Source organism: Rattus norvegicus, chromosome 18, assembly GCF_036323735.1.
Source record: "Rattus norvegicus strain BN/NHsdMcwi chromosome 18, GRCr8, whole genome shotgun sequence".
NCBI classification, from domain to species: Eukaryota; Metazoa; Chordata; class Mammalia; order Rodentia; family Muridae; genus Rattus; species Rattus norvegicus.
The window spans coordinates 9,237,453-9,262,285 of NC_086036.1; the positions used below are offsets into that span (position 1 = coordinate 9,237,453).

The 24,833-nt window shown below is 36.0% G+C and overlaps 1 long non-coding RNA gene across 5 annotated transcripts in view; it reads right to left on the minus strand.

Annotated features, from left to right (window-relative positions):
* Window positions 1-368: 368 nt before the first annotated feature.
* Window positions 369-24,833, minus strand: part of LOC108348753 (uncharacterized) — a 116,320-nt gene continuing 91,855 nt past the window's right edge. For 3 of the 5 annotated variants that reach the window (XR_010059779.1, XR_001842051.3, XR_005496198.2), the window contains 2 exons: window positions 881-950; window positions 369-487 (listed from right to left, as the gene is read on the minus strand). This is a non-coding gene — a long non-coding RNA (uncharacterized LOC108348753). The remainder of the gene's footprint in view (window positions 488-880; window positions 951-24,833) is intronic. The other 2 variants (XR_001842052.3, XR_005496199.2) reach the window with 1 other exon arrangement.

Below are 24,833 nucleotides of genomic sequence, written 5' to 3' on the forward strand. Positions count from 1 at the left end.
GCTGTTATATATATATAAATTTTATATACATATAAAAATTATATATATATATAATTCAATGAAGGACTTGTGTCTGGATTATAAATATTGCAAGATTTTTAGGCAGATGAAAACTAAAAATTAAAGCTACCTAAAAATCAGGAAAAGGCATATACTTTATCCTTATAAGAGGTGTAGAAATTTGGTAAGTAAAGCTCAACATTAATTTTCTCTAAATAAATACAATTAAAAGCCATGATGAGATGAGTACCATGTCTGTCAAACACCCAAGCATTCAAAATGCTAAGAAGTTGTAACGGAGAGCAATCAGCAGTTGGTCGTCCATGAGCAGGAGGAGATCAGGCACATGTGAGTGAGCACCAGGAAACTTTACAGGTGATGGATTTTATTATCTTGATTGTAGTGCTGGCTTCATGAGTGTCATACACAGGAAGATATTCAGTTGCACATTTTAAACAGAGCTGGGTTGAATTCAGACGCATCTAGACTGATTCACAGTGAGAAGCAAAGAACTCATTAATTTACTCAAGATAATAAAATTTCCAGTGCACACAAAGTTATTAATGTACTTAATTGTCTCCTCTCACTGCATGTTTTTCTGATGGATGGTTTCAGGTGTGAATACATGCATTAAATTTTTTTACTGTAAGCACCTGCAGTATGAGTTCAGAGGCACAATTTTGCACCTTAATAAAGAATGATATCACATCTAATGTTAATTTTATATATAAAGGCTTGCAACATATTCCTAAGGAAAATATACATAAATATCATGTGGTCTTTTGAATAATAATAGCCCCATATATATTTGCATGCTTAGTGTTCAGGGAATAGCAATGCCCGGGAGGATCAGGAGGTACGGAAATGTTAGAGAACTTACTCACGGGGATTTGGAGGATTGGAGTTTTCAAAAGAACGATCCAGATCCAGTCTCTCTGTCTCACTGCTGCCTGCAGATCAAGATGTGAAAATATCAGCTACCTCTCCAGTACCATGTCTGCCTCCATACCATGATGGTCCCGCCATGATGATAATGGACTAAACTTCTGAAACTCTAAGCAAGCGCCATTAATTAAATGAGCTAAATTAATAATGTGCTTTCTTTTTATAGCTCTTGTCATAACCATGTGTCTTTTCACAGAAGTACAACAGTGACTATGATACCATGGATATAATTTGATGATTTTAAAATATGTTTAAAGACAGTAACTATTACACAAAATTATTGTGGAATTAAAATGATTTAATATTAATAAGGTATGCAGAGTAGAAGTCAATAAAAGCCACAGGAGGGATTGAGTGCTGAGCTTTCCTCCTCATCAGAAACTCTATCTGCACAAAAGCATAGTAATTTGTAAAATATCATGAGTAAATAATGAGTAAAATATTTGTCTTTGCTCAACAATTAAATACCAGTATTACTCTCAGCTTAAGCATAGCACTTTAATATTCTAAATGTCTCACAGGGCCTGAACTGGCCATCTTCTGTAACCAGGCAAGACCTCAAGTGGAAGGTTTGGGGCACCAACTCAGCCACAAAACCTTTGACCTACACTTTTTCACGCCTGCATGATGGACTTGGGACCAGAGCCTAGTGCATTCTTCGCCAGAGAGACCAGAGAGAGTTCTTCCAGCCATTGACTGGAGTACATTAACCAAATATTAAGCATAGAACAGAGGATCTTTGGAGGACAAGAAAAAGAATTGGACAAGCAAGAGAGATCAGGGACACCACAAGAACAGGGCCCCAAAATCAACTGACAGATTAGGGAGCCTGTATGTGTCTGACCTAGATCCTCTGCCTCTATGTTATGGTTCTGTAGTTCTCTGTTCTTGTGGAGTTCGTAGCAGACAGAGTAGAGGCTGTCTCTGCTCTTTTGATTTCCCTTGGCATCCTTTTCCAAATGGGTTGCCTCACCCAGCCTTGAAGTGAAAATATGTGCCTAGTGTTAGTGTAGCTTGCTATGTCATACTTGGTTAATATTGCTCAACTGCCTGCTCTTTTCTGAGAGGTGGGGAGGTAGGTGGGTTGGGAGAAAGGGGAGGAGGGGGACAGTGATGCAGGTGGGGTAGTTGAAAGAATAATAAATACAAAGGAAAACAAAAAAATCTAAATGTCTCTCAGTGTTTTCTACATATTGCCCCACTGTAAGGTGATGTTTCAGCAATAGGGAGGGAGGGGGTGGCTGTGTGCAGAGCACTCTCATAAAGGCGAAGGAGGTGGGTTAGGGTGGATTTGGGAGGCGGGTTTCTGGAGGGGTAAACAGGAAAGTGAATAGCACTTGAGATGTAAATGGATGGAATGATAAATAAAGTAAGTAAATAAATAACCCTTTAAAATTGAAAAAGAAAGAATATGCATGTTATAAGAACCTTCTGCTCTCAGTCGTTTCTTCTCTCCTTTTCACTGAGATTTGACTGTCTACTTTATTATCTTACATTTACCTGTTTAAATCATAAACAGTTTTTAACCAGGAATGGAATGGAACATAGCAATCGTTATTTAAAATAGAACTGCCCAGCGTGCTTTCTTCTCACAACACTACATGCTATTTATTCACAGTGAGATGGGTTGGGAGACCAAGTTGTATAGTTATTTCAAAATGTTGTCATGTAACTCTATTTATCCTCAATTCCTTTTAAGTTGTCTTTCAGAAGAGGTCTTCTTTATCAAGCATTTATTTACAATGTATAATCTTCCAGGAATCAAACAAATTATATATATATATATATATATATGTATATATATATATATATATAACTGCAAGTCAACATTTGAAAAACACACATGCGTACACACACACACACACACACACACACACACACACACACACACCTATAATGTCACGTTTATGCCAATCTCGTTATTTAGACAAAATCATGGTGGATATCTTACTTCATAAGTCAGAGTATCTGTCTTCACCACTAGGTATTCTTCCTCCCTCTGTCCCTCATTGCCCTCCTCACTACTCTCTTCCTCCTTCCCTACCTCTCCCTCTCTCCAGCTCTTCTGTCATCTCTTTCTTCTTCCCTCTGCTCTTTTTCTACCTCCGGTTCTCCCATTTTTCTTCATTTCCCTTGAACACATACATGTGTGTTTGTATATGCACATACTAAGAGAGAGTCACTATGTAAACAATATAATATACAGACAGAAAATAGAAACAGATGTAGATGTGTCTATGATGCTTTTGGTAGTAGAAAAGATCAGGCACATTTTCTTGGTATATAGTCAATGTATACACTAGATAGAATAATTGACAATTTCTTTGAAGTATATAATATACTTTGACCATGTTCAGATCTTCCTAGACCCTGCCTTTAGTACCTAGTGCCTCTTGATCTCTCTACTAATCACTTCCTTTCCTGCAGTCTCACTCTGCGTTCCCTACAGAGATATGTAAGTGCATTTTTATGTGCAACATTTTATATTATATTATATTATATTATATTATATTATATTATATTATATTGTATACACATTCTGACATTGTCTATGTACTTGGGTGCTGATGCATATATATTTGCATGCTCATAATGCTGTGGTTTGACAATATTACATGTACACTGCACTAGTAAATGCATTTGCCTTTTTCTGTATAAGAATGGTATAGACCATATGCTCATGTTTCCTCACTGTGGAGAACTATAGACAGTGAATTTGGCTAGATGGGTCAAAAGAGGTGAAATGGGATTGGTACATGTGAACTTCCTGGGTGCTATTTGTGCCAATGTGTGTAAGTTCTCTAGACTTAATGATTTTGTATAAAAGTTCTGGAAGCCTAATATTTTGTACAGAAATTCTGTGGACCTAATGATTTTTGAAAACCATTTCCAAGGCTGTTTATGTCCCATGTGCAAATCTAAATGGGATCTAACAGGAAGTGGATTAAAGAATTCAGCACTTGTCAAATAGTGCTGCTCTCTGCTCTTTTAATTTCTCTTTCCCTCAGAGCTCTCTTGCCTTTAATACTTGCCTAGACTTAGTAGGCCAAATGTGGAGCTCTCTGTATAATATTTTTCTACCTATTGTGCAAAGAAAATTTTATTTAATGCTTACACAGTCATTTAAGTTTTGCCTCAGAATGCTGTGCACTGCAGTTTGCTCTGGAGCAAATGATCCCTTTTTGTTTTGTTTCAAGGTAAACAGTTTTCTGCAGTTTTATTGTGCACTGTCAGGAATGATCCTACTGCTTAGATACAGACAGCTTTGGGATTTTTTTTTTTGTTCGTCTTGTTTTGTTTCTAAATCACTGTGACAAACAACTGTTTGATCACCAATGTTTCCTTTTAATTTCTTTCCATCTTTCTTTTCCTCTTCCTTTTGTGTTTTGGGCGTAGTCTCTTCCTGTCCTCTGTGGCACATCAGGATATGACTATCTGGTGCTACTCATAGAGGAAGGAATTGAATTTTTCTTAGAAAAATGTCCTTTTTCATAGAAGTCACATAAACATCTGAGGAAGAAAGGATGATTAAACTGGTCTTGTCTGTAAACTTACCTGAGCATATTTTTTGTGTGAAGTATTCGGTTCCCCCTTTTAACTTTAGATGATATAATCAGACTTTATCTGTCCTTGTATGTGCCCTGTTCTTTGAGCAGTTTTCATAGGAGGGATTATTTTTTAGAATTTCTCAATTTATATTTCTATGTGAAAATTAATGTTTTGTACAACATTTTTAGCTGAAAAGGTACTGTTCCATGAAAAGCCTTCAGTTTTAGTTTTGTTTCTGGACAGTGTTTCTAATGTTGCTTTCTGTTATGGCATTTTACCCTGTTGTTTAAAAACCCTTTCCACTAAACAAGGATCTGTGGATATGCCAAGGTTAGATGAAAGATTCTGCCAGAGATTGACTCAGTTGGGAATTAACTGCTCCTCTCCTGACTACATAGTCTAACTCACTTTGCTCTTTCTGAAACCTAAAAAGAAAAATAGCAGAGACTTATTTGAAAGGACCCAGGAATGAAGCATCCTGCCCGACTCACGTGACCAAGACAGAGGCGCATGATGGAGGACAGGAGTGAAAACCAGTTTGGCATAAAGGAGAACCAGTCTTAAAATAATAACAATAAAAAAGTCTTCAAAATCTGAACTAGAGATTTGGCTCAGTGGATAAAGTCGCTTCTCTATCAAGCCTGATGACGTTGATTCCCTAGAACACACAAGGCAAAAGCTGAAGACTAATTCCTACGAGTTGTCTTCCAACTTCCAGAAAACCCCACGGCAGAAGCTCTTGCACATACACACAAGCACTCGCGTAATTAATTCATTAATAAAATTAATTAATATACTAAAAGCAAAGGAATGATGATCTGGGACATATCAGAGACAATTGACATTTTCCAAATCCAAGTTAAGGACGAACTTAAAACAAGGAGAATTTTAATGAAGGAATTGCAGTTCAACAAGAGGGAAACTTTTAATTATGATTATTTTTCATTATGACTCAAAATTTCAAATGCTAAAATTACATATTTTAATTCATCTGTGCTTATAGATACCCAAGAAATGATAATTTTTACTGTATTTACACTTTAAAAATTATTTCACAGAACATAAAAATCAGATATGTACACAAGCACTGAGGTTGCCCAGCAAAATATAATCAAACTTTAAAATATAGATGGAATATTTGAAAATTAAATGCTATATATTTTAAATGGAAAATTCAAAAATATCTTAAAGGAATATTATTTGAAAATTGAAATATAAATCAAATATAGTTAAATAGCCCATGTTTTTTGTACAACTTTTGTAACTTAAACTTCATGTTGGTTCAGGGGAAGTATTCATTCAGTAGTAATCACGACTTGAGTTTTCAATTTTGCGGTTTTATGGGCCTGAGGTTTACAGTGTTCTTTGCAAAGTTCTGTTGTTACTCAAGGCAGCCGACTGCTGCAGACATCAGACAATCCCAGTCCTGCTGTGCAACATCCAGTGCACTGTTGCTAACTCAGTGCTAGGTAGAGCTGTTGGTTAACCACTTCTGTATATACTTTCAGTTTACAATGGGTTAACCATCATAGTTGAGAAATTCCTGTGGTTCTGAAATATTTGCCTTATTTTCACTAATATAGATTAGAACTTAGAAACATGACAAAATGTATTTTATCAGTCTCTGAATTTTCTAGTGATATGATTCAACAGCATGAATTAAGACAGCAGTATGATTTCAGGTTGCAGAAAAGATCACGAGGAGACATTGAAGAAAACATATTTGACAGTTATCATTACTATGGAGACTATCGTAAAAGACCTAATCACTTACAGTAAAGTGTATATTGTTTCAGTGTTTGCAAAATATTTATTCTGTGTTCTTTAATTTAACTTGATGCTGGGCATCAAATGCACATCCTCATGCATGCTGGGTAAACAGGCCAACAGTGTTCTGCATAGTCAATGTGCTTTGTTCAATGTCCTGCTCACCCAAAATTAGCACAGGACAGAGAGAAAGAGAGAGATAAGTGGTAGAACGCTGCCTACTATATGTGATGCAGTAGGTTTAGTACCTTATAAAAGAAAATAAATAACTAAATCATGATGAGAGCTTCATATACCGAATAGTACACAGTCAAGACGCATTTGATGTAAACCTACTAACCCTTTTTTTTCCTGGAGAATATTTTCTATATTCTCAACATAAATTTTGATTGTTGCCAAACTATTTTCATTTATCTTGCTCTGTGCAGAGGTCTATAATATTCTTTTAGATACATGCTTTCTGTCAAAATGGCAATTTTTCTCTCCCATTTGTGAAAATTGTTTTGAAATAAAAATAAATTAGACTTTGGCTTTCTAGAACACAAGAGAATTGTGTCTGCATAGCACTCAATAAAATGTCCTCACTCGTTCTTTTTGATGCCTTTACTATCTTGGATTGAAGTTTTTTAGGGGAATAGAATTCCTTATAAATGCTTTTTCTGTGCCTTCCTTAACTGTTTCTCTCTCTCTCTCTCTCTCTCTCTCTCTCTCTCTCTCTCTCTCTCTCTGTATGTATGAATGTATGAAATATGTGTGTGTTAATTCATTTATTCCTGGAGTGACAGACATCTCTTTCTACCATATAGATGTTATAGATTTGTAAGTTATAAATCTATGAGTATTGTGTGTGTGTTCATTTGTGTATCTGTGAATGCTTGTATGTATTTGAGTGTGTGTGTGTGTGTGTGTGTGTGTGTGTGTGTGTGTAATTTTAAACACACAGGTATAGGCAGATGCTTACACCTGTGCCTAAGATTGAAGGCCAGTGGAGGATCATCAGTGATTGTTCTATAATTCTTTACCTTGCTCTAATACGTCATATTCTCTTTTCCTGGACTTGGAGCTTGGCTGTTGGTCAGTAAGGTCAGTAAATTGCAGTGGTCTTGCTGACACCCTTCTGGATTCCAAACTGCCCTGGGGCTGAATGAAATATAGGGCCTTGCCTGGGTTTTCATATGGATGCTATAAATTTGAACTCAGATCTTCATGCATATGCAGCAAACCCTATTAACCCACCAAGTCACTCCCTTACCTTCTTTTCTCTCTTTTTTTAAAAATTTATTTTTCTCTAATACAATGTTTCCCCTTCTGCACTATCCCTTTCTTCCATTATTCCCAGTTACGCTCCTTCCATTTTTCCTCGATCTACTGCTCCTCTGTTTCCATTTAGAAAAGAGCAGGCCTCTCAGGGATATCAACCTAATATGTCATAACAAGAAGCAATAAGACTACAGGCAAACCCCCATATGAAGGCTGGACAAGGAAACCAGTAGAAGGAAAAGGGTCACAAGTACAGGCAAAGGAGTCAGAGACACCCCCTTCCTACAGTTTGGAGTCCCACAAAACCCAAAGCTAAAACCCCAGAGCATATATGCAGAAAACATAGCGTAGGAAGCACACATATAGGAATTCTCAGTGTGGCAAGGAACGATGGAGTCATCTATATGAGACCTGCACCATTTGCACAAGATCTGCCCTTTCAGCATGAGATCTGCATCTTTTGCACGAGACTTGCACCCTTTGCACTTTCCTTTCTAGGTTTTTGAAATAGGGCTTGAAGCTAGTACAAGTGCTGAAAGGACTATGTGAGTCTATTTCAAAATAGTGAAAAGTGGAATTTCATCTGAAGCGACAGTCTCATTTCTAGGTACATATTAGTGTGTCCAGTTTTTCTAACTGTGACAAATTTCCATAAAAAGCAACTTTAGAGAGGAAAGATTAACTTCAGCTCACATTTTCAGATATCTTGACCCAAGGTCTCCTTTTTCTATTGCTGTGAGTCTCTGGTGAAAAACATCACAGTGGCATAAGGGTGCAGTGGATGCTCTTACATAATAAATTATGAATGACTGACATTGAATTAATCTCAAGAGACAGTATGGGAAACATTTATGATTTTAATACCATTTTCTAATGTCAGTCCCATTGCTCAAGGTATATGAAACGAGGGCTGGAGAGGGTTTGATGAATAAGAGCAAACACTGCTTTTGCAGAGGAACTGGGTGAGATTCCCTCTTGTAGCATGAGTGACACAACTGCTGCACTGCAAAACACACGCGCGCGTGCACGCGCGCACACACACACACACACACACTCTAAAATTTAAGAAATATATGGAAAAACAGCAACAGTCAATTAAAAACTAATAATCATAATTTAAAAGTTTAAGTTTAAAAAACTTGAATTTAACAAAGAAATAGCATGTCAAGAGATATATGAGCAAAACATATTCTTAAAGAATAAATTTACACACAGAATATAAGAAATAATAGTAGAAACCTGAAATTAAACTATTTTCCTTATAGTCAACATGATTTCTGTTTATGAACTCTTAGAGTTAAATTAAAAATTTAGTATTAGTTAAAAGGTCAGTATCAGTGTGAGGGAATTTAGCATTCTTGTTATTGATAATATAATTAATTGTGTGTAGCACTTTCTGAAGTGCTTTAAGTGTTTTGTGTCATAGAAATACTATAACATAATGCTAATATCATTTTCACTTTAGAGATGAGAAAATTGAAGAATATAGAAAATTAGTAACCTATCCAATGTCACAAGCTAGTGAATGACTTAAAAAAGCTACACAATCATTTACCTCTTTCAAAAGCAAGGTTGAGTCAGTCAGAAAATTTGATAAGAATGATTGGAGGTTTGGAAGATATCTCAATGGTCATCAAGAAATGATAATGTGACATTAGGCAGAAAGCGAGATAAAGAAGGGAACTGGCCAGAGCCAATCAGGGTTAATCAGAGAGGATAGAAAAACACTAACTAATAAATTAGAACAATGTATGGTGACACATAAGTGTGGGAATATCATAATAAACCCCTTTGGTAGGCTGCCTTAAATCATGAAAGAAAAATAATGAACAAGATCAAAATATACAAGAAGTCTGTCTTGTATAAACATGAAATAGGCCTTTTCCTAAAATTGGAAATTGGCATTAAACACAATATTTAGTGATTAAGACAAGAGACAGAGGCTGAGCAAGATGACATGGTGGATTTAATGTGGGTTACTGAATAACCCTGACAACCTGAGGTTGATTCTTGAGATCTGTATAAAGGTGAAAGAAGAAAATGGATCCTATATAAATATATTCTCTGTCCTCTTATAACACTCAAACACACACACACACACACACACACACACACACACACACACACACACACGATATAAAGATAAAGAAGAGGAACCACAAAAGGGTTAGTAAATCAGTTTAAGGTCTGGATTCTTAGAGAATCTCAAGGTGGTTCATTCTCTTCTCTAATCACTGTCACATAGGAGACATTCAGGAGAGGCAGTGATAACCCCGTGATGGAGGGTGGGTGGTGTAGCACAAAAAGATCATTGACTAAAGCCTCCTCCATGGACTGAAGAGCTGTGCCAGGTAAAGGGTTAAAAGTCATAGATTGTGTGTGCATTTTACACTTGTACAATTTAGAGGGGTCAAGAGGAGAATTAGGCTGCAGCACTGGCTAAAGCCACTACTGCAGTAGCAAATGGATTGGTTTGCTGCTGAGATCTGAACGTTTTCTCTGCTCTCAAGATTACTTAAGGGCACACTGAAGAGTCTTATGTTGGTAACTTTCCACCTCAGACTCTTTTTAAGTGGCTTTTACTCTTTCCATCTTGAATCAAATCAGAACGATAACCCTAAATAGAAGTAGACTCCACAGATCTCAAGGATCCAAAACATTGTTTTTTCCAATGGTCAAGCTACGGACTCAAAAGTATACCTCTCACAGTACATCAGACATGGCAGAGAAGCTGGAATTTTAGGAACTGAATTGAATTCACGAATAAAATCTTTCTAGTTTAGTCCCTACTCTTTTATTAATATTTGGATGATTTTGAGTTCAAATCAGTTAAATATTAACTAGTCTTATTGCTATAGATTTTATAGAAACATCTGACATAAATGATTTCTATACACTAGAATATCTCAACCTTGACACTATGCATAATTTGGGAAAGACAAAATGTGCATTCTGCATGGGGACTATCATGTGTACTATAGCATAGTTACCTTGATATCTAGATTCTATTTATTTGCACCATTAGAGCTATGGCTATCAAAACAATCTCCATCACTTTGAATGTAGTATTCCCATAAGGTAATGTTAGGGTTGAAAACTTCACATAAACTAATAATGTTACCACTATTTTTGAAGATAAGGTGTTATTTTGAACACAGGCTATCCTTTAGCCTGTACTGAAACATGTCTGTTAGAGGTATGGATACTTTCTGTAGTACTTTCTCTCAATCTTCAGTATAGTTAAAGCCATACAGTTTTACAGCCTAGACCAATAAACAATGATGCTGTACTGCTTAGACATGTTGTAGGCTATATTATCTACAATTATGCTAGTATAATCGTCAATATTTTCCTGCTTAAAATAAAACACCTAAAATCAGGTTAGAAATATGTTCAGTTTTTTAGTGTTAAATAACTGCAACTTAACAAACTGAGTAAAACCACTATTGTGTGTGTGCATAATATGTATATGTATATACATATATATATAATGTATATATATTTTCAATATTGGATATCATGTAGCCCTTAACTTCTGATAAAGTAGACAACATTCCAGATAGCCCCACCTCTACTAGCCTGTGTTGGCACTACAAACATGTCGTTCCGCAGCCTGTTATATAATGATGAGACTTGAACTCAGGGACTTTAGCATGGTAGCAAGGTACTCTGCCCCTGAACTAAACCTCTAACACAAAGAAGAACATTTTGGCAATGACATTAATTATGTACTGCTAGATTAGACTAAGAGCAAAGCAATAGTCTATAAACCCACATCGGTGTCGAATGGAAAATAAACAACTGTACCCATTGATAAGAGAATTCTACTATGCAATGATTTTTTTATTTATTTTATTTATTTATTTATATTGTATATTTCATTTATTTACATTTCAAATGGTATTCTTTTTTCCCTGGTTTCTTCTTCCCAAACCCCTATTCCATTCCCCTCCCCCTGCTTTTATGAAGGTGCTCCCCCTCCCACTCTTACACTGGGCATCGAGCCTTCTCTGCTACATATGCAGCTGGATCCATGTGTACCCTTAACTCTGAGGGTACTATTAAAAAATGTGTAGGACTTTTTTTTAAGTGAGGATTAAAAACATTAGTGGTTGCTCTAGGTTGAGTATGAACTATTCCACCAAGTTTTGTGTGTTAAAGCCATAAAGTTCAGGTAGTGGACCCTTTAAGAGATGGGTCGTATTTACAGTGACTTCAGTCACTGCAGAAGTATTCTCGAAGGAGATAGAGTGATTGTTATTATTTTGCTTTCTGGCTATTATCAGGTGAACAGGCCACTTCTTCAGCTACCACGGTAGACTATTGTCCATAACTCTTTACCTACAGCCTTGAACAAATACAGGCTTATAATTCTAAGAACCTAAGGAAAAATAAACATTTTTCTTTTATGTTCATTATTTCAGGTATTTATGTCACAATGACATAATGTAATGCAATAATGAAGCCTAATCTTTATATTGGGAAATTCAGAACTTTTTCTGATATTAATTTAATATGCGTTGTTCTAGCTTAGCTAACTAGTGGAATTAAGCCCAGAAACATGTGAAAGGACACATCACAGCTAGATTATTGCTTGAGTATTCACTTGGAGGAAAGACTTACGTTGTATACAGAAAGGGAACATACACAGTATCACATGGCACTGTTCACAATCTGTAACATCATACCTCCATATTCAAAAAGGTTAGCCATTGGTAAATTCATAGACAATGTACAGATTGAAGCATTTTCTGAAGAATACATCATTAAAATATTAATGCATCCTTATCTATTAATATCAGTATATTATTGAATTGTCTCAGACATTGATCATTACACAAATTCATGGAAGTCCAGATGCTGTATTCCAAGCATTACTTATGAAAGCTCTGGATACCTGTGGTACACAAACAATCCTTCATTTAATAACACCTAATTTATTCTCCATCTGCTTTGAGGCCATAGACCCAGATCTACTACATGTTCGTATTCAATATTTATCATGAGAAGATTGAATCAGTTATACATAGAAAAACAGTATAAGACAGTGAGACAGGATCTACTGAGTCAAGTCTTCTGAACAGTTAATGGTGCCATGATTTCTTTGTTGGAGATGGTTCTTAGGCATTGGGCTAATGAAGACAGGATGTTGTAAAAGAATACAAACGTAGCAGGGATGGTCTAACAGGGAAGTCGTTCATTTTTTTATAAGACATTCATTGGAGAGTAAATTGTGATATAAAACATAGTTATACCCTGAGAAAAAGCAGATTAAATTTTAGATCCCTTGTCAATCACTATCTAATTTGAGAAGGAAAATGAAAATGTCCTTTCCACTTGGCTGAAAACAATTATTTAGATAAAAGTTATTTTGTTGGTTATTTGCCACCATGAACAAAGGTATAAAACCTATAGTAAAGGGGCTGGACTCAGGCACAACATTTCCATCAAATGCCTACAGAGTTACGTCACTGCTATTTCCAGAGGCAAGGCCCTATTAAGATATCTTGGAATCAGGGAATATTAACTGATGACCTGTAACCTTAACATGTTTGAATTTTTGATACATTTAATTACTATGATCAAACTTTCCTTGTTAAAATATTGGTATTATTTTATATTTCAGTATTTTATGTAGTTTTGCACAGTTTCAAATTAGCTACATTTACTTGAGATCTAGATACTGAATTTATACCATTTTACATGACAGCTTTAAGCATATGTGTTATACAAAGTCCTTGGTTTTGCACAAAGAAACAGCATTTTTAGGGAAATATTTTAGATATAATCAATAAATCATTATGTATTGTATACTATGCTCACCAGGTTTTAAATTAAAAGTTTCTTTTGTGACAATTAGCACAATGCCACTTTTCAGCTGAGAAACATTCCAATTAATGAGTATGTTACAGAAATTATTGTCAGTTGTTTATATTTGTTTAATGCTTTCTACATACATAGCACAGTTGGAAATTTTGAGAAACAAATCCAGAAAGCATATAAATCCTGGAGTTTTGTTTTACTTGAGAGAGGAAATCAATGAAAATCAAAACTAGTTTAGGAAGTAATAAGAACGCTCTGAAGAGACACAGTGTACAGATTAGAGGCTGGTCTCTGAAGAAACACAGTGTAAGGGTTAGAGCCTGGTAGATGGTGAGTGTGAAGAGTTTTGGAACAAGGCTGGAGTCCCTTTCTGAGAAGTAGACAAGTAAAGAAAGATTTATATGATATCAGAAGAAGCAGGTACTACCGAGACAGAATTAGTAAGCTTAATAATTTGATTAACACATATCACATAAAATACTTTGTTAAATATAGCAGTGCTTTCCCAATGATGAAGTTAAAGCCAATGCCAACTATTGAATCAAAAATTATTCCACAGATGCAAAGTACTGTAGTTTCCTGTTACTTCCTGTCATTAGTGAAACTATGCTTTGGAGCTATACCCAGTGGTTTAATGTATTATTAATAAAATAAATTTTGATTATTTCACTTTACATTTCTATGTACAATTCTGTTGATATCATTATAACTACAGAGGAGAATGCAGGACCTTGGACATGTTAGACAACTGCTTAACCAACGAGCTATATGTACTTCCCATACCTTTATTGTAATTTAACATTTATAAAGCTTAATTTCTTTGAAAAGAAAGAAGAGTATAAAAGGGACTACTAGTTCTAACAAGATTCACTTAGTTGACTATAACGCATTTTACCTTTGTAATCAGAAAACAATATACACTTTGTGATTATAAACGTGACAAAGGATGTAGATAAAGGAAATCTTCTGTAGTATCTTATAAAACAAATAACTTGATATTTCCATTTAAATCACGAATGGGCATGTTCAAGTTCCCACAATGAATTAATGGTCTGGAAACTAAAATCTTATAAATCTGTGAGAAATAAAGTTTCCCATTCTCTATTGTGATATTGACAGTTATAGTCCTTGAAGCATCCTGATAAATGTCCCTTTGAAACTGCTTTATACACAACTTACATATAGACAGTTTTAAACTACCTATGAAGACTGTAGGAATATTGTTACATAAATCACATTAACTTTTATTTATGTAATAATTTCATTTTATGAAATAAGTATATAATTTATACCCTTCCCTGTTGGTTGATGTCATTATGTAGGTGAAGGCAGGTACAGGATAGAATGTGGCCTGTCATTGGATGAAAATGAAAGATGGACAGGAAAAAAGTTTTAGAGAGGAGAATAGACCAAAGAGAGGGGAGGGACCAGCTAACAGTACATAGTGGAGGACGTTAAGATATTTTTCTGCACATTTACAGGTTGTTATGATTGTTCTTAAGTGATGGATGTGTACAGGATTTTGTGTGTCTAGATGAATAAATTTATCTTATCTAGGTGGGCTTTTTATATCCGTATCAATTGATTGTAAGTGTATTGTGTAGATGTATTGCACTTTGAGTATTTAACATATAAATCTGGTTGTTGGGTTATAGTTTATAGAGTCATGATTTCACTGGGTTGTTGGGAGTATGAGCAGAGTCTGTGACAGGAAGCCATGCTAGGCTATAGAATACTTGGGGCTAGCATGGCGTGGGGCCATGCTATCACAGACTGCAGAATGCTGTGTGTGAGTCAGGAATGGTAACAACCCACCATGGGTACTGTGTGTGAAAGCAGCTAACAGAGAAATAGCAAGAGCGCTGCGGATTTGCTTGTAGTGGGAACTCGCTGAAACCAGTAGTGTGCTTTAATAATTATACCGCAACAGGTGGCCAACCAATGTATTGGGCAAGAATCCACTAGTAAGTTAGATTATCAGCCTAAGAGTTAGAGAGAACGTTTTATTTTCTAAGTAAGACGGGGCCAGCACCATGTTGAGTCATATGTTGTCTCAAGCACAGGAACCTTAAACAAAGAAACACAAGCAGGCTTGCAAGCTGTAGGGCTCCTACTGTGATAAGACTGTCAGCTCAGAGAGCTAGAGATTAGAAGCTGTTTGCTTCTTTAACAAAAGTTGTTTGGAAAATGATTTAATTTAGGTTTGGTTTAATTGCTTAAAGATAATAGAAAACATTAATTCTCTGTTAAGTCTTACAGGGAGGAATATTTTGGTTCCTAGAGCCCAGAACTGAACCAATTCCAGAGGTCTCTGTACCCAAATCCCACGGGGGAGAAAGCTGGCCTCTCAGAAGTGCGACAATCCTGAGAACTCAGAGGAGACAACTACTTCTGTTCATATTCCTGGCCCAAGAGGAACCCACCTAGTGCAATCTGTACCCTCTGGGCACAGGAACCTAGGAGCAGTCAGGGGCAGGGTTTCTGCTTGCGACCAGAACTGAAAGACAGTTGCCAGAAGCACAGTATGTACTCACTGATAACTGGATATTAGACCAGAAGCTCGGATTAACCAAGATACAATCCACAAACCACATGAAGCTCAAGAAGAAGGATGACTAAAGTGCAGATGCTTCAAACCTTCTTAGAAGGGGAACAAAAATATTCATAGGAGGAAATACGGAGACAAAGTTTGGAGCAGAGACTGAACGAATGGCCATTCAGAGCCTGCCCCACCTGGGGATCCAGCCCATAAATACACAGCCATCAAAAACTAGACAGTATCGCTGATGCCATGAAATGCATGTTGATAGGAGCCTGATATAGCTGTCTCCTGAGAAGCTCAGCCAGATGGTGACAAATACAGAGGCAAATGCTAGCAGCAAACTATTGAACTGAGAACGGGGTCCCTTTTGGAGCAGTTACAGAAAGGATTGAAGGAGCTGAAGGGGCTTGCAGCCCCATAAGAACAACAATACCAATCAACCAGAGATCCCATGGACTAAATGACTACCCAAAGACTACACATGGACAGACCCATGGCTCCAGCTACGATATGTAGCAGAGGATGGTCCTGTTGGGCACCAATGTGAGGAGAAGCCCTTGGTCCTGCCAAGGCTGGATCCCCCAATGTAGGGGAGTATCGAGGTAGGGAGGCAGGAAGGAGAAGTGGCTGGAATGAGATAGGGGGATTATGGACAGAAAAACAAGAAAGGGAATAACATTTGAATGTAAGTAAAAAAAAAATCCCATCCAAAAAAAAAAGTCTTACTTTATTCTCATATTCTTTCTAACATGAGCTCCATGGGAATTTTGGGTTAAAATCCTGGTTAGACAAGCTGCCTGCTTTTTAATGACAGGTATTATTGGCAGTTGATTAAGTTTGTTTTAGAAGAAGATAGTACAGAAATTACCCGAATCACATGGGGATTTTCACCCATGGTTCAGAACTAAGATATGGAAAATTAGTCACTGACTCCAAGTAGAGAGTGGTGATACTTACAAGTTAATAAGGTTATTAAAAATAAAAGTCTCGGGCTGGAGAGATGGCTCAGCCGTTAAAGGCTAGGCTCACAACCAAATATATAAAAATAAAAGTATCTAGTACCAGGCAGAGTGCATAGCAGACTTATATGATAGAAGTTGCTAGTTAGTAGAGGTCTAATTCTCCAAGTAGAAAGTTTAACAGATAGATGGTATAAAAACACAGTGCTTCAATAAGTCTTACAGGATACTCATATTCTTTCTAATGTGGGCTCCATGGGAATTTTGGGTTAAAATCCTGGTTTTACAAGTTGCTTATTTATTGGTATTGGTATTAATAAAAAGGTGATCAAATTGTTTTATGAATTACCCCTCTGAAGGCCATATGGTTCAATGATGTTGTGTAGTGAGGGTTTGTGGTTATTGTGGATATTTATCACAGCAGGAAGCTCATGTTGCTTTAATGTGGGCTTCATGGGAATTTGAGGTTAATTTCCTCTTATGTCAGATTACAAAAGCCTAAACAGGCTCATACACTATTGTTTAGCGTGCTTCTTTTCTTAAAAACTGTTTTAATTTTCATAATGAATGTGATTTTAAGTCTTATTATATTATTCCATTGGGAGGAAGTACAAGATACAAGCCTTTCTGGTTACAGACTAAGGAACAACGTATTTTGGGAGAAAGGTTTTGTCTTTGTGTTTTTTAAAAAGATTGATTAGGCTCTGTACACCTTCCAGAGTTATACAGATCAGATTTGATAGAAGGAGACCACCTGAAAAACTAGATTCATGACAATCAAACAAAAAATTATCTTGATGATCCAAAAGCTTTTGTCTTGAGAATTATGTTTTGCAGAATATACCTGCTTGGATTCCTTATCTCAAGGACTTTTCAGCTGGGTCCAGTCAAGACAGATACATCAGACTACAACATTAAACTCATTTTCCCTACCCTTCCAAGGATATTTCAATGCACACCTACCTCTCCAGTGATATACCTACAGCTTGAAGAAGTTATTGAAGAATCATTACCCTGATTCCCTAGAGTTTTGGGGGGCTGAAGGTAGTTATTCTAAGGTTGTTTTCATGAGGAATTTAGAAATGGTCATAACTTAACAGGGAGGAATAAGCTAGATTGAGTTGTACAGCCATAATCTCATTTGGTAATTAAGCTAAAATCATATCTTTACTTTGGTATACAATTTATTTGTTACAAAAATTTTAAAACACAAGGTTTGGACATTACAAACTTCTGTGTTGATTAAACACAGGAATTACAGACCAAATAACGAATTCATGGCTCCTAGTTCACCATTAGAGTGTTTTTAAAATATTATCATCAGAAATAGCTAAGAATAGTTAATGGACAACAGTCCAGATTACTTTATATAGATAGATGTTTTTTAAAATGTCAGAAATCCACAAAATATGAGATTTAAAGCTATTTATCTTTTGTTGAGACATATCTGCTCCAAATTCTTCCCCTTTGGTGGATTTAATGAACAAATTGAGCATCTCTACCTCCAGGTGAGGTAGTACTTTGTGGCTAGGCAGCTATTTGGCAGAAACTGCCTATTTCATCTACGACTAATAGTGTCCAAAAGGGAAACATTATGCAGAATAGTAGATGGATAATCTTTGCCAATCCAGAATTATCAGCTCTTCAAGATTTCTGTGTTTCAAGGGTCCATCAGTTGATCCTAGGCCAGAAGGCTGAAGACTTGTGCTCACATGTTGCTAACAGAGGACTGCTAATGGAGATTTGTCTCTACAAGCTCTCAGTTCTGGAAGCCATGTTAGGCTTCCTATGTTTATAGATATTTGGTCATTCTTAGATTTCTGACAGGGTTGAAGACTGATTGTAGTCTCATAGCCTACTCAGGTTGTTTAACTTTGAAAATACATATTTAATTAGACGGTTATCAGTTGGTATACAAGTTAGCCAGGATATAACATAGATTTTAGGCCTTTCTTAAGCTGGAATGGATAACTAAATGTTCTGTTTAACTGACAAAATGTTGCATTGGGTGTTAGATATATTTCATGCTTTTAAATTTCAAAATGATAATAGTTGTGTTCAGCTTATATTTGAGAGAATCATTTTTTTAATTAGACAGGAAGGGTGAAGTGTAGGTTGATATCATTAGGCAGGTGAAGGCTGGTACAGGATAGAATGAGTCCTGCCACTGGATGAGAATGAAAGATGGGCAGGAAAAAAGTTTTAGAGAGGAGAGGATACCAGAGCAAGGGGAGGCAGCGGATGAGAGAACACAGTGGAGGATGTTACGATATCTCTCTGCACATTTACACGTTGTTATGACTGTTCTTAAGCAATGGATGTGTACTGGATTTTGTGTGCCTAGATGAGCAAATTTATCTTATCTAGGTAGGCTGTTTATATCATTATCAATTGGTTGTAAGTTTATTGTGTAGGTGTACTGCACGCTGAGTATTTAACATATAGATCTGATTATTGGGTTACATTTCGTTGACTCATGATTTCACTAGATCATTGGAAGTTTGAGCAGAGTCTGTGACAGGAAGCCATGCTTGATGACAGAATGCTTGGCGTCAGTGTGGTGTGGGATCACGCTCGCAAGATCCAAGGAATGCAGTGTTTGTGTCAAGCATGATAACAGCCTGCCAACGGGACAGTGTGGAAAGTGGCTAACAGAGAAACAGCAAGAGTGCGAGGATCTGCGTGGAGTGGGAACTCGCGGAACTGGTCATACACTTTATGAATTATACCGCGACACTTTTCTTTTCTCCCTCCAATTCCTTCTATGCAACTTACTTACTCTCAAATTCATAGCTACTTTGTAATTTGTGGTTTCACATGTACATACACAAAGAGATATATATAGGCACATACAAACACATATCACAGATATTCTTAAATACATAAATACAATCTGCTTAGTCAATATAAAATGTTACTGTCTTTGGGTTTACATTGCTGTGAAGAAGCACATGACAACGGCAACTTTTTATATGTTTATATATTTTGTATGTTCTTTATGAAGACAGCATTTAATTAGGGCTGGGTTACTGGTTCAGACATTCAGTCCATTATCATCAAGGTTGAAGCATGGCAGTGTCGAGGCATGAATGGTACAGGAGAAGCTGAGAGTTCTATAACTTCATCTAAAGGCTGCTAGAAGACTGACTCTTCCTCACTGGGCAAAGCTTCAGAGCTTTGCCACCACAATGGCACACTTCCTCCAACAAGGCCACACATACTCCAGCAAGGCCATACCTCCTAATAGAGCCACTCCCTGGGACAAGCATATTCAAACTGCCAGTGTTACGAATATAAATATGGCCTCAGGACTGACTACTGGGTATTGAATTATCAATGGATGGGCAGTCCTGTGGGGAAGACCATGTCTCTGCTACATCTTTGAATTCTCTAGTTGCCTGCAGTTCTTTGTCTACATTTGAGACACTGAGAGGTTTCTCCTTTCATATTAGTATGTTCATTGGGCAATCATTGACCAAGTCTTGTTTAGAAAGTCATCTTGGTAACATTTCCATAATTTTTGATATGAAAATAAAAGTAAATTTTGCTTCTCTATTTTCATGTGCTCAACTTAGACCTTGAAAAGCTCTATAATAAAGAGAATAAAGTGGATTTGAAAAAAATTAATGCAGTATTAGAAACAATGCTTATTTAATAAAGCCTACAGTGTGATTTGGATTAAAAACAAGTAAGCAATGGATACTCAAGCCACATTTTAATCATAATTTTCTTTGTTCACCTTTGAGACTCACTTTATTGTTAGTATTACATTTGAGAGAAAACATTATTCTTGAAAATATATTTGCAAGACAGTTATTTAGAATGCTGTGAACAGATGGTTTAATCAAAGATGTGAAGCTGAAGAACTCACCCTAGTCTTTTATCACTAACTCTTTTCATTTTGACATATGAATTAGAAAATATATTCTGCTGAAATGTATCTATAGGAATCCAGGTTGTTTGTGCTTCTTTCTCCAGAATGGTTTAAATCATACTTATATTAAAACAGGTTAAAGGCAAATTTTCTTACTTGACTTATTTTCATAATCAACAACTTTTTTTTGTCTTGAAGAAACCTTAATCTCAAATGATACATCTATAATTTCTGAAGACGCTGATCCACAGTGTTAATTATGCCCAATATAAAAGTATGATATTTATAGTTAAAAATGATAATAAGACATTAATATGCAACTTCATTTCAGGTTCAAAATTCAGTTACAATCTTTAAATAAAAATTAATAGGCCATATGTTGAATGATATTATTCTAATTATTAGTCATATGGAGTTTCTCAATAAATAATTCTGGTATCAATTGTTTGACATAGTTATTAGCAGTTAAAATTAATACTTAGATATATAAACCTATTCTCAAAGGATAACAATCAATTCATTGATTATTAATTTTATGTACACATTCTCTATTTACTTGTTCATGTTACAAAAATTCAGACAATTGTAATACATGAAATAGAAACCATAACATCAGCATAATTTTATGCACCAACATATTAAAGAGATCCTTTTCATTTTTATTTTTCTTTAGTTGTTGGGAATTGGATCTATATCCCTATTTAGGTCTTATACCTGCTAGGAAAGGACTCTAGATTGATCTACATCCTACGTATAATAACAATATGATGATATTTATCAAAAGCAAAAGCTAGTTCAAGAATATACCAAAAATTCAAACTATGTAAAAATATTTTGTTTGCTTTTTCAAGACAAGCTTTCTTTGTGCAACTCTGATACCCTAGAATTCTGTACAGTAGACTGGCCTTGTACTGAGAGAGCCGTTTGCTTCTACTTTGCAAGTGCTGTGATTAAAATTATATGCAACTACTACCCTATAAAATTATTTTGTCTCAAAAATGTTAAAAATAATCTGTAACTTTTAGGTATTTTTGGACAGAATCTTTATGAAGTGAACAGAGGTGTGGTCAGAGGTCCAAAGAAAGTCTGCAAATAAAAAACTGAGTGGGATAATACATTCCTGTTATCTCAGGATTAGGTGGGAGGAGGTTAAGTTTTCGTGATCACTTACAGCATCATAGAAAGTATTAGGCTGAATATTAAAATCAGTAAGGGAAAAAAGTCAAGTAACATAAAAACAGACATATGAGACTTTCAGCAGAATTTTCAACAGAGATTATGAAAACTAGAAGATCCTGGGAAGATGTGATACAGACCCTAAGAGAACACAAATTCTAGCTAAGGCTACATATTCAGCAAAACTTTCAACAAACATAGATGGAAAAACCAAGACTTTCAATGACAAATCTAAAATACACAATATCTTCACAGAAATCCAGTCCTACAAAGCATAATAGATGGAAAACTCGAACACAAGTAAGGAAAATACACCCTAGAAACAGCAAGAAAATATGTATTTTTCAACAAGCCCAAAAGAAGATAGCCACACAATTACAATTAAACCTCTAACAACAAAAATGACAAGAAGCAACAATCACTAATCTTTAATATCTTTTAATATCAATGGACTCGATTCCCCAATAAAAAGACATAGACTAACTGACTGGATATGTAAACAGGACTCAGAATTTTGCTGCATACAGGAAATAGACCTTAGTGACAAAGACAGTCACTTAGAGTAGAAGTCTTGGGGAAAAAATGTCCCAAGACCATTTAGTACGGCTGGAGTAGCCATACTAATATCAAATAAAATCAGCTTTCAAACAAAAGTTATCAAAAAGATAAGGAAGGACACTTCATACTCATCAAAGATACCAAGATAAACTTTTAATTTTGAATATCTATGCTCCAAATGCAAGGGCACAAACATTCATAAAAGAAACATAAAAGGTCAAAGCACACATTGTACCTCACACAATAAGAGTTGGAGACTTAAACACCCCACTCTCGTCAATGGACATATTGTAGGATAATGTCATCACACAGGTGAAAGCAGGTTCAAGATAGAATGAGACCTATCATTGGACAAGAAGGTAGGATGGGCAGGAGAAAAGTTTTAGAGGGAGGAGGAGACTGGAGCAAGTGAAAAGAGGCAGCTGAGAGAACATGGAGGCAGATGTTAAGATTCCCCTGTGCATTTACAGGTTGTTATGAATATTCTAAAGGGATGGATATGTACAGGGTTTTGTATGTCTAGGTGGGCAATTATATTTTGTCAATTGGATCAGAGGTTATTGTGTTGTGTGTTCTTTCATGTGGCGATTTACGTTTAGGAGAGTATGTGGTGGCTGGAGACATTCGTCTGTCACGGAATTTGGATGCATATTTCTGACATGGTGGCAACCTGCCTTGGGAAGGAAGTCGTTAGAGAGATTGTTGCCAGGCTCAGAGAGAAGCCATCGGAAGTGTGATATGTGATGGAGCAGAGTAGGTGAGATGCTTTGCTGACTGAAATGAAGATATCTACCAGATATTTTGGGGCACTACAGTCCTGAACCTAATGTGGGGTAAAAGACAGCATTTTTTTTTAAAAATAATTTTATAGAAGCAGAGATCATGCAAACACAAACTAAACAAAGACACAGTGAAACTAATAGTAGTTAGGAACAAAAGAGATGTAACAGATATCTTAGAACATTTCATCCTAAAACAAAAGACTATATCTTCTTCTTAGCACCTCATGGTACCTTCTCCAAAATTGATCACATAATGGGTCACAAAATAAGCCTCAACAGATTCACAATGGTTGAAATAATTCTTTGGATCCTATCAGATCACCATGGACTAAGGCTGGTCTTCAATAAAAAGAAAGACAATAGAAAGCCCATATACATATGGAAGCTGAACAATGCTCTACTCAATGAAAACTTGGTCAAGGAAGAAATAAAGAAAGAAATAAAAGACTTTTTAGAATTTATGAAAATGAAGGCACAACATACCCAAAGTTATCGGACACAATGCATGCAGCACTGACAGGAAAACTCATAGCTCTGAGTGCCTCCAAATGAACCTGGAGAGAGCATACACTAGCAGCTTGACAGCACACCTGAAAGCTCTAAAAGAAAAAGAAGCAAATACACCCAAGAGGAGTGGATTGAAGGAAATAAACTCAGGGCCGAAATCAATCAAGTAGAAACAAAAAGAACTATACAGAGAATCAACAAAACCAGAAGCTGGTTCTTTGAGAAAATCAACAATATAGATAAACCCTTAGATAGACTATCTAGAAGGCACAGAAACAGTGACCAAATTAACAAAATTAGAAATGACAAGGGAGACAAACCAACAGAAACTGAGGAAATTAAAAAATTATAAGATCCTACTACAAAAGCCTATACTCAACAAAACTGGAAAATCTGGATGAAATGAAAAATTTTCTACACAGACACTAGGAACCAAATTAAATCAGGATCAGATAAATCATCTATACAGTTCCATAAACCATGAAGAAATAATGCAGTCACTAAAATTCTCCCAATAAAAGCAAGACCAAGACCAGTTGGATTTAGTGTGGAATTCTATCAGACCTTCGAAGAAGACCAAATACCAATACACTTCAAACTCTTCCACAAAATTGAAACAGAAGGAACACTACCCAATTCATTCTATGATGACACAATTATGCTTATACCTAAACATACAATGACCCCCCCCAAAAGAAAGAGAACTTCAGACTAATTTTCCTTATGAATGTCAATGTAAAAATATTAACAAAATTCTTGCAAACTGAATCCAAGAACTCATCAAAATGATCATCCATCATGATCAGGTAGACTTCATCCCAGGGATGCAGGGATGTTTCAATATATGGAAATTGGTCAACTTAACCCACTATATAAATGAACTCAAAGAAAACAAATCACTTGGTCATCTCATTGTGTTGAGAAAGCATTTGGCCAAATTCAACATTCCTTCATGGTAAAAGTCTTGGAAAGATCAAGAATTCAAAGTCCATACCTAAGCAGAGTAAAAAGCAATATACAGCAAATCAGTAGCCAACATCAAACTAAATGGAGAGAACTTGAAGCAATTCCGCTAAAATTAAGCAATAGAC